Here is an 11,405-nt window from a genome sequence, read left to right on the forward strand (position 1 = left end):
TCATCTTCCAACTTTCCCCAGTCTGTGCTGTGTCTTTGGATCAGCAATAATTGCTTGAACAGCTACTATGGCTTCATTAATTTTTGTCTGTAGCTCTCTGAGCTCTTCTATATGCAGCAATCGCAGAATTTGAGCAGCTTCATTAAGAACTGCATCTCCTGTGTCAAAACCAAGAATATGTTTGTCTAAAGCATCAGGCAAGCCCTCTTTCGTTTGATTTGCTTTAGCAACTGCATCCTGGGTCAGGCACTCCTGGACCAAAATGCGAATTGCCTTAAGCATTACCAGGTAATCATCATGATGCTGAATCTGAAGAAGGTTAGCCAGAGCCATTACACCAGCCTTAAAATCAGGATTATTTACATCCAAGTTGATCAATAGCTCTGCATTTTTAGCAGCATTGTCAGCATTTTTTGTATTATCAGGTACCAAGTCCTTGTATTTTTCAACATTATCTCCATATTCAAGTCTAACAGCTAAACCAAGAAGCCAGTCAATTGCTTCTTGTCAATCTTGAATCTTTTTTTTTTTTTTTTTTCGATCTTGAATCTTGAAAGGACAGTTAACATCTTTGAGATACTTTCAAAGAACTTGGGCCAGTCACTGCTGTGGATGTTTCTTAAATTACCTCTGTCTTCAATCTTGTAGTGTCTGATTTTCTGGTCTTCAAGCCAAACTAAATTCTGTTTCATCTTTGCAGTTGAAGCCAGCTGGGTTGTGGTAGTCGAGGGCTGTCAGCTTGTGTCGGAACATGGTCCCCCGTCTTGCTCTGGTCCCCGGGCTCTGGCCGGGAAGGGACAGGCGAGGAGGAGCGGGCGGCTCAGGCACCGGCGATGCTACAATGTAAGTATTTTAAGTAGATCTTTTGAGAAGGGCAGTATGTAGAAAAGGTCTCTGGTTGGCTTCCAGAAACCAGGCGACAGCATTTGTTATCTCAGCTTGACTGTTTGATTTTCCCCTTTCCTGCCTTCACTCTTTTTTTTTTTAAGATTACTTGTTTATTTATTTGAGAGAGAGAGAGAGAGAGAGAGAGAGAGAGAGCATGAGCAGGGGGAGGGGCAGGCAGAGGGAGAGGCAGACTCCCCGCTGAGGGACTCAATCCCAGGACCCCAGGATCATGACCTGAGCCAAAGGCAGACACTTAACCAACCGAGCCATCCAGGCGCCCCTCCTGCCTTCACTCACTCCATCCATCAGCACTGACAGCAAGAGAGGCAATTCCAGGCACAGTTTCATGTCCCTCAGAACACGAGAAGAAAGAGTTACAGAAAGGACAGATGTTCTTTCCAAGCTCTAGGCCCCCTTTTTTTCAATTAGCTTTTTTTCAGTTAGCTTTTCCCTTTGCCCCCTTATCATTTTATACAAAGTGCTTCTTAGGTCCTGTTCTATAATAAGCACCTAATAGATGTTATCAATTTTAAAAAACCATTCTTATCCTATAACTTCTGAGTTCCACTGGAAATGTCAGCGGGTCTGAGTGGTGATTACTTGTAAGCATGAGAAGAAGAGTCCTAGGAAAGCTGTTTCTCAGTGTGAGTTCATTGTGAATAAAACATATATATTAAATATAACCAAGTGATAAGCAAGGGCGATGGACAGATTTCTTAGAACAAAGGCACAGATGATGGTGCGGCAGTGGAAGAGACAGAGAGCAGACAACCAGGGAACCTAGAAAGAAGGAGGCAAAGGCTTTGTCCAGTGCAGACAGTGTAAGGCATTTAAGGAAACCAAGTGTAAGAATTAGAGGTAGATGTTGAATTTTTCCTTTCTAAAATTCAATTCTTATTCAAGGGCATGTCTACCATCTTGAAGGAGGTCTACACAGGCTCCTAGTTGGAAGTATACAGGTCTACTTCAGGAGGTTACACTTCAAGTTATCACCCCTAGTTTATGATTTTTTGTAATGATATTGTTTCTGCCAGCCCTGTGTAAGGCAATGGGGGGCACACATGTGGCAAAAACATGCATCTTTTTCTTGATAAGGAGACATCAGTTGTTTTATGTCATGCAAACTGTGGGATGTTAAGAGAAGTAAGAACATGAGATATATATATGGTATATGGTATGTGAAGTGGGAAGGGGAGGTGGAGAGAAGAAAATGTGCCCCCTTGTACTTTCATTTTCACCAAATTTTAGTATTGTTTTTAGTTTTGCCCAAATTTAGTATTATGTTTTAAATATCTGCCCTCTTCGGATGGTGGTATAGTGGTTTTGGGTTTTGGCAGAATGGGACAGAGAAAATCCAAGTTTCCTGCTGCCACAGAGAGTTGTGAGCAGGAATATAGAACTTTGTTCCTAAGAAGGGCAAATGGAACCGTACCGCAGCATGGGCCAGGCTGGCTAGAGACGAGGTAGGAAGGTGTCCACCTCAGAACGTGCTGCTGGGACAACTGAGAAGAGCTGAGCAGCAAACAGATCAACTACATCAAAGTAACAGTTGTCTCCAGTTTCCACGCGTACATGAGCAATTACATACCTTTCCTCCTTACCTTGAAATTATTGCAGATGCCACCTGCAACTAGAGACTATGCTGGACATCTAGGAAATAAGGGGAAGAAAAACATCTGCATTCAAATCTAAATGTCTTCAGGATACTTAGAATCAACCAAGATTCACTTTTCTGCCATCGTACAGAATGGGCCTGGAAATAGAGAATAAGTTATCAATAAGAAATAAATTCTATTTCTTAGACACCTGAGTTAGTGTCTTTAAAACCTCAATGATGAATACCTCCTCTAGAAATGATGTTTAAGGGGCGCCTGGGGGGCTCAGTTGGTTAAGCGTCTGACTCTCGGTTTTGGCTCAGGTCATGATCCCAGGGTCCTGAGATCGAGCCCCAGTGTCTGACTCTGTGCTCAGCAAGGAGCCTGCTTCTCCTTCTCCCTCTGCCCCTCCCCCTGCTTGTGCTCTCTCTCTAAAATAAATAAATCAATCTTTTTTCTTTTTTAAGAATTGGCTCACATGTTATGAAGGCTGGCAAATTCAAAATATGCAGGGTAGGCAGCAGGCTGGAGACCCGGGGAAGAGCCCATGATGTAGCTTGTATCTGAAGGCAGTCTGCTGGAAAAACTCCCTCTTTCTTAGGGGACCTTGGTCTGTTTTCTCTTAAAATCTTTCACTGATTGGGTGAGGCCCATCCACGTAATGGAGAATAATCTTCTTTATTCACAATCTACTGGTTTAAAATGTTAATCTCATCTGAAAAATACCTTTAGAGTAACACCCAGATGTGTTTGACCAAATATCTGACACTGTGGCCTAATCAAGTTGGCACATAAAATTAATCATCACACTGAGCTCTGGGGCCTGGTCAAAGCAAAGGCCCCAAAGGACTATTCCCACAGTATAAAAGTGAAGTTGGGAGGGTGGAAAAGAATCACAACTCTCTGGAGCACCCTGGGGATTGGAAGAAAACTAACCTGTTCAAGATGTTAGTATTATCAAGCACAGAATATAAAGTAGTTGTGTTAGATACATAGAGGAAAGCTTAAATATGAACAGGGAACGTCTCCATATCCACTAGGATGGTATAATAAAAAAAAGGACAACAAGTGTTGGCAAAGATGTGAAGAAATTAGGGCTTTTATACACTGCTGGTGGAAATTTAAAAATGATGCAGTCACTTTGAGAGCAGTTTGACAATTCCTCAAAAAAGTAAGACAGTTACCATATGAGCCAACAATTCCACTCCTAAGGACATACCCAAGAGAAATGAAAACGCGTCTGCACAAAATGTTGTACCTGAATGTTCCTAGCATTATTCATAATGGCCCCGAAGTGGAAGGGACCCAGATGTCAATCAACTGATAGGTAAACAAAATGTGGTTTATCCATATCGTGGAAGATTATTTAGCCATTAAAAGGAATGAAGTAGGGATATAAGCTACAACATGGAGGAACCTTAAAAACAGGATGCTGTTTAAGATAGCAGACACAAGAGGCCACAGGTGACATGATTCCATTTACACATAATATCCAGAATAAGCAAATCCATAGTGACAGAAAGTAGATTAGTGGTTGCCAGGGACTGGGGGCTGGAGAAAAAGGAGAGTGACTGCTTATGCGTACAAGGTTCTTTGGGGTGATGAACATGTTCATGTTTGAACAACTCTCTGAAGATCCTAAAGTCCCCTGAGTTGCACATTTAAAAAGGATGAATTTTGTGTTAGGAAATTATATTTCAATAAATCTTATAAAATATGAGCAGAGAACAAATAAATATACATATATAGATATATATTTTTCAAGTGGGCTCCACACCTAATTCGAGGCTTGAACTCATGATCCTGAGATCGAGACCTGAGCTGAGATCAAGAGCCAGATGCTTAACCAACTGAGCCACCCAGGCGCCCCGAAAAATATATTTTAAAAACAAACTTCTTTTTTTTTAAAGATTTTGTTTATATATTTGACAGAGAGAGACACAGCGAGAGAGGGAACACAAGCAGGGGGAGTGGGAGAGGGAGAAGCAGGCCTCCCGCGGAGCAGGGAGCCTGATGCGGGGCTCGATCCCAGGACCCTGGATCATGACCTGAGGTGAAAGCAGATGCTTAACGACTGAGCCACCCAGGCGCCCCTAAAAACAAACTTCCAAAAATGAAAACTTGAAATGAGAAAACAGTGGTTGAGTCTAATGGCTGTTTAGACATAGCTGAGAGAGAATTAGTGAATTGGAAAAAATTCTCCAAAGTATAGTGTAGAAAAACAAAGACGGGATGCATGAGAGAAAGGTTAATTGCCACTGAAGAAAAGGAGAACTTACATTTGTAATAATTACAGAAGGAGAAGAGGGAGAAAATAGGGTAGAATTAATATTTGAAATTTGCTGGAAATTTTCTGGAAATGACAGAAGAACCATCCACAGATTCAAGAAACCGAACAACTCTCAAGCAGAAACAATACACAGTAAATTTTCTAGGAAGAGCTGTATACATATTTGTCTACTTTTTGAGATTATTGAATAAGCAAGCTGAGATGTCCAGGGCGATCAGTAAGAGAATATAGAAATTGCATATATTCAAACTAGTTGAGAAAAAAATAGAAGTCAAGAAAAGATAGAAAAGAAACAGAAGTAGACCAAAAATTAGAGCACAAAATAAGATGGTAGATCTAGAAACTGCTCTCCTCTCCTCTTATAGGTGTTCCCAAGACCACCCCCAATAAAATTCCTACACAGGAATATTCAAATCTGTTTCCAGGGCAACCTGATCTGTGAAACTGGTACAATTGCTCTGGAAAAGGACTGAGTATTACCTAGTTAAGTTGGACTTGTGTGTGTCCTATGTCACAACAGTTTTACCGTTAGAAAGAAACTCTAGAGATAATCTTGCATATGTAGACCAGGAGATATGTGTAATGCTCATAAGCAGTAGACTGGATGAATAAATCGTGTTATAGGCATCCAATGGAATTTTTTTTAAAGATTTTATTTATTTACTTGACAGAGACAGAGAGAGAGAGAGAGCACAAGTAAGCAAAGCGGCAGGCAGAGGGAGAGGGAGAAGCAGGCTCCCCGCTGGGCAGGGAGCCCGACATGGGGCTCGATCCTGAGCTGAAGGCAGACGCTTAACTGACTGAGCCACCCAGGAGCCTCACATCCAATGGAATTTTATACAACACCGGAAAAAGACCATAGCTACATGCATCAACACGATGCACTGCAAAAACATAACAGCAAAAGAAGCAAGTCACAGAAGAATACAAGAAAGTGAGTCCATTTTGATAAAGTTCAGAAACAGACAAAATCATATACTATGTCATTGCACACACACACACACACACAAACAGACAAAATCATATACTATGTCATTATACACACACACATATACACACATCCCTTTGGAGTCATACATAACTATAAAAATAGAAAGGAATAATTAATACAAAGTTCAGGACAAGGATTTGCCTGTGGAGATTGGGAAAGGGAAGAGCACACAACAGAGGCTTCCAAAGCACCCGTAATATTCTATTTACGAGTGGTGAGTCTCCAGATGTTCAACTTATTTCTTTCAAATTATACACATCCTTTATATAATATTTTTAATGTGTGGTATATGGCACAATGATAAAAATTCATTTAAAATAAATTACTCAACAAAATTTATTCAAAGGAGGCTCTGTGGTACGTTAATAGGGAGTTTCTGAAAATGTTGAAAAAAAAACTTTGAAGAAAAATGATGTGAGCACAACTGAGGATTAAGGAAAAAAACACTTTTCTGTGCTTCCTGAAATGCTCCCCTGGAGAAGGTGTACATTACTTGGGTTTTCTATTTGTCTGCCTCTGAAAGTTGGGGTGGGTGGGGGTGAGGGAGGAGACTGCTGTCCACGGAGGCAATCAAAGGGAAGCTATTACCATTGGCTGTCTTATCTCTAGGTCTGTCTTGAATCTCCTGGACAGACTCCTACATGTGGATTCCCACTCCCAGCTCCTAACAGAGGCTTCATTGTCCAGTCTTGCAGTGGATGTTGCAATGAGAAGGCTCTGTTGCCCCACAAAGGGACTGAACCGGAGGAAGACACTGGAGGGAGGTGGGCAGAGGAGGCAAGGAGGACACTTTAAACCAGAGCCTTTAGCAGGAGTCTATCCTGGGAAAGGGCAGGGCACCGGTTAGCCAGGGGGATGTTACAAAGGGCAGAGCTGCGGGACGCTGCCCTGTGATTCAGGCGGAAGAAACAGCAGCTGAGATGCTTGAGCCCCCTGTGGACTAAGGTGGTCATCTTGGTACCCATGCACTCTGCCAGCCGACTGGACTGGTGAGAGAGCGGCAGGGCTGGACGCCGTGCCCTTCCGCAGGGGCTAATGCAGCCTCTCCTGCCGGGTTCACAGCAAGGTAGTGCTCAAAACCGCCCAGGGGCATATAGCGTTTTAGGACAACCAGAGGGAGTCTTTGCGAAGGGACCCCAGAAGCCCAGACTCCTGCTGCAGAAACATGGATGATCCGCTCTGCTCTCTTAAAGCTGCAGTGTTACTTTGAGCCTCAAGGTGGTACAGCAGCACAGTCTACGGCGGGTGAGAAGCTTAAGTTAAGCTTCGTGAAAAGCTTCCTTCGGCACCATTAGCCTGACTCCTTGAACCATCTCTGTCTCCTGCAGGCATTCCTTGTTTCAACTGGGCTGGCGCCTAGTCTAGCCTCACTTGCAAGGTCCTTTCTTGCACGTCCAGCCTCTTCCATCCCCAGCCAGAACCTGGATCATTTTCTCAACTCTTTGGTCACTTCTGCTCAGGTTTGCCGCTTGGTTTCATGTCAGAAGGGCTGCCCTGTGGTCATGGGACCTGTCCTCCCAACGCAGACAGTGCCAGGCACACAAGAGACATGCATCCACGGGGCTCCTCAGACAGTCATATCCTGCTCAGGTGGGTAGACTGCAGACACTCACCACCGGCAGTCCTCACATGCTCAAGCCACCGCCTTCCTTCTTATTTTACCCATTCCAACCCACCTCTGTCACTCCTCAGGAGCTTTTTGGGAACTTTCTATTTGCATTTCATCATGACTATGCCATTTAAAATTAGCTTTCATTCTAAGTGTACTCTAAAAATTACTCCCAATTCAGTCTCTGTTCAAAATGGCCTTACCATTTTGAACATCATTCTTCTCTGAAAAAGCAGCTACCTTCCATCACTTCTTATCCTCTTACATTCTTTTATTGCATTATCGCTTGGTTTTCCTTCTCAGCCCCTTTTCCATCTGAGAGAAGCATGTATTTATCACCTCTTTATCCCCCAGAGTGTAAGCTCCCTGAGAGCTGGGACTTCACCGGTTTGTCCTCTCCAGTGTCCTCAACCCTGAAACGGCATCTGGCATGCAGTGGGTACTCGACAAATCTTTGTTGAAGGAACAGATGGATGGGTGGGTGGATGGACAGGGTTTTACCCCTCCCCAATAAGTCAGTGGAAAAAGCAGTGTACTGGGAGTCTGCAGTCTAGAGTTGAGCCATGAGTCACTTGTAGGACTTTGAGCAAGTTGCTTGATCTCCCAGTGTGGCCTGTTTCCTAATCTATAAAACGAGTGGGTGGGACTTCATGATCAGAAGTGCTCTCCTGCCCTGATGGTTTTGGTTTTATGAATATGCTTCCAAAGGGGACAAGGCCATAAACCAGGTGACAACCAACATGCATTCTTGGCCAGAAACTATTACAAATACTAACCTAGCATCAAACGATGCATTTATATATGTGGATAAACACATGATTGCTTCATAATCTTTAAGTCTTTAAAAGATCATTTTCCTAAGAAAATCTTGTATGTGTTGGTCTTTACCTATATTCCCTTTTTGGTCTCTGGCTCCACGTATTAAGGATTCTGATTTTTCTGACAAAGTTTCTTTTTCTAAATTATTGTTCCTCATTTGGGATTTTCCTGTGTTATTTCTTCTCGTTAGTAATTTCCAGTTATCTAGAGTTGAGAATATCCTACAGTAGACACACCTACAGGTTCCCAGTTTTAGAAAATTAGTAACATTATTTTGGGAAGGATGGCATGCTCTTAGTGTGTGTCCAACATGGCAGATAGGTTTTTAATAATATAATAATAATAATAATAACCCTTACTTTTGGAAAAAGAACTATCACCTTAAGCCATTATTTTCCTCTTGGTACTTGGTTATGATGGTTGTTTTGTAGAATTCGCACACATCTGCTATCTAGAAAACCTTAAAATACTTTTTGAATGAGTGGTCAGTGGCATGTGAGAGGAAAAATTCATATCCTGAGGGTAGAACTTCATGAAAGTGGTTCTTTCTTATCCAAGGGAGGAAATCTAAATGAGCTCGAGGGCAAAAGGCAGTGCCTTTCCAGTACCTTGATGGATTCTCCAAGTCCCCAACTTTAAATGTCAACTCTTCTCTCTTTATAATAAAAAAAACAAAAAAAAAGTGGTACCCGTGATAGGCAGAACAATGATCCCCCAAATATGTCTAAGTCCCTATCCTCAGAACCTGTAAATATTTTACCTTACATGGCAAAAGGGACTTTGCAGATGTGATAAAGTTAAGGATCTTGAGATGGAGAGATTACTGTGAATTATCCAGGTGGGCCCAATCTAATCTTCTTAAAGCGGGAGACTCTTTTCCTGCTGTAGTCAGAGGAAGATGTGAGTGGAGAGGAAGAGAAAGAGAGAGGCCACATAGCTGGCTTTGAGGATGGAAGAAGGGGCCAAGAGCTGGCGAGAGCAGGCAGCCTCTAGCAGTTGGACAAGGCAAGGAAATGGATTCTCCCTAGGAGTCTTCCAAAGGGATGTGGCCCTGAGGACACTGAGTTTAGCCTGGTGAGACCCATGTCAGATTTCTGATCTGTAGAACTCTGAGATAACAAAATTGGTGTTGTGTGACACCACTAAATGTGTAGTAATTTGTTACACAGCCATAGGAAACTGATACGTTACCTTCTTGTTTGAATGAAAACTTTGAGCTCCCCAGAGGAAAAGAAGAGCCGCCAGGCTAGGTGTCTAGACCTGAGCCGCCAGCTACATGTGGGCCACTGAGCACTTGAAATGTTACTAGTTCAAGTTGAGATGTGCTCTGAGTATAGAGTCACATAGATTTCAAAGGTGTAATATGAAAAAATCTCAATAATTTATTCATTTGATTACATGTTGAAATGGTACGATTTGGGATATATTGATTAAATGAAATTTATTATTAAAACTTATTCACCTGTTCTTTTTTAACTTTCAAAAATATGACTATTCAAAAATTTAAACTACACTACATGTATCTGTGGCCCACATTATGCTTCTTTGGCCAGCGCTGCTATAGAACATCACTGAAGGACAGAAGGGGGTGATTTCAGGGGCAGGTAGTTCTCCAACCAGATGGTGAGCTATGATGAGAATAATCGGAGAGAGGCTTCCAAGAGGAAAGGTCAAGTTTTCTTGTGTCTTCCTTCCTGTCCTGGACTGAAAGAGAAGATGTCCTATGGGTCTTTATATCCTTGGCACCGAGCAGAGTAACTAGCACATGCTCAGTATTTGTTTGCCGAGCATGCAAACTGACCCTAGAAGGTGCTTTGATGAGGCACAGCAAGACGATACATTTGTCTTTAACAATCGTCTTGAGGGAACTAGAAACTATGGTTTAACAGACAACAGGATGCAATGACTGACCTTTTCCCTTTTGACCAGTATTTGTTGCCCAACCTTACCTCTGGACAGAGCTAGTTAGAATTTCCAGGGAAGAAAGACATCAAAAGGACTTAGAAACCAAAAGGTAGCCTCAGCATCTGAGCCCAAATACCAAGAAGCATTCCATGTAGTGATTTCTGTCTGGCCTATTTCTTATCTCGGTGGCAATTTCTCAGTAATGTAGAGATAAATGGCCCAAGCTTAGAATCAGGAGACAAATTCTTCATCTGAACCTTTGGGTCTTCTCTGATTTGCTGCATGATCAACTTAGCTTCCCTGTAGTTTCCTCCATCGTGCCTCCGTAAAGAGACACGTGTTTATATTTATCAGTACAGAGCACTGGGAGGATTAATTAGTGGCTCTAATTAGAAGTATTGTTTTTTTTTTTAATATCAGGAATAATTTGACTCAGAAACAAATGATCCTGGCACAGGATTTGGGATGCTGATCAGTTGCTTTGCTGCAACCCAGTCTTTGACATTTGTGGGATCAATTGTAGTTCAACAGTTATTGTAGGCCCAACATACCATATTTGAAAGTGTCCACCATGGTTATATGCAGCTCAATGTTGTTGATTATTTTTCCCCTGTATGATGTCATTTGCTTAACTGAAATGAACTTTGTGCCATTAAAAATGGGGAAATACAATTGATTTCGATGCCATTTGAGTCTGTTTTGAGGTATTGTGGACGGAAGTATCCTGGTTACTGGGTTGGGATGATTCATGTAGCAGAACAGTCTGGGGAATAAACTTTATCTTGTCCTTGTCTTTATTTTGTTTTCTATATGGAAACTAATAATTTGAGGTCGGCAACGTGGATTTGGGATAAATTTCCTCAATGGATTTTTTTCCATGGTTCTCTACTTCAGACCAAAAATCTCCATCCCTACACTGTTTTCCAAAGGCAGACCTACACACTGGCCCTCTGCAAGACTGCTAGCCTGTCAGATACCACAGTCAGCCCTTCTCTGATGGTGGCGAGGCTCAGAATTCATTGCATTTTAGTCAAAAACAGAGTGTCACAATTTATTCCCAGGAGCCAGAAAGTGAATTAGTCATGACAGTGTTGTCAGTGGAGACTGTTGCCGGGTACACAGGCCGAGCTCATTAGTCTGACCCCCATGCTGGGGCATGGGATGTGTGACCAGCGAGAAAGTGCTGATGGTCTGGTAATTGAAGAACAGCGTGTGTTCATATGCACAGCCTTGCTCACAGAGCTGCCTTTAGCTGACAGCAGGGCTTGTTGGTTTTATACACACACACACACACACACACACACACAC

At 42.4% G+C, this 11,405-nt stretch overlaps 1 pseudogene; it reads right to left on the reverse strand.

Moving 5' to 3' along the window:
• Window positions 1-753, reverse strand: LOC113920590 (annotated as a pseudogene).
• Between the last annotated feature and the right edge of the window lie 10,652 nt (window positions 754-11,405).

The sequence above is a fragment of the Zalophus californianus genome, chromosome 3, assembly GCF_009762305.2.
Source record: "Zalophus californianus isolate mZalCal1 chromosome 3, mZalCal1.pri.v2, whole genome shotgun sequence".
NCBI lineage: Eukaryota > Metazoa > Chordata > Mammalia > Carnivora > Otariidae > Zalophus > Zalophus californianus.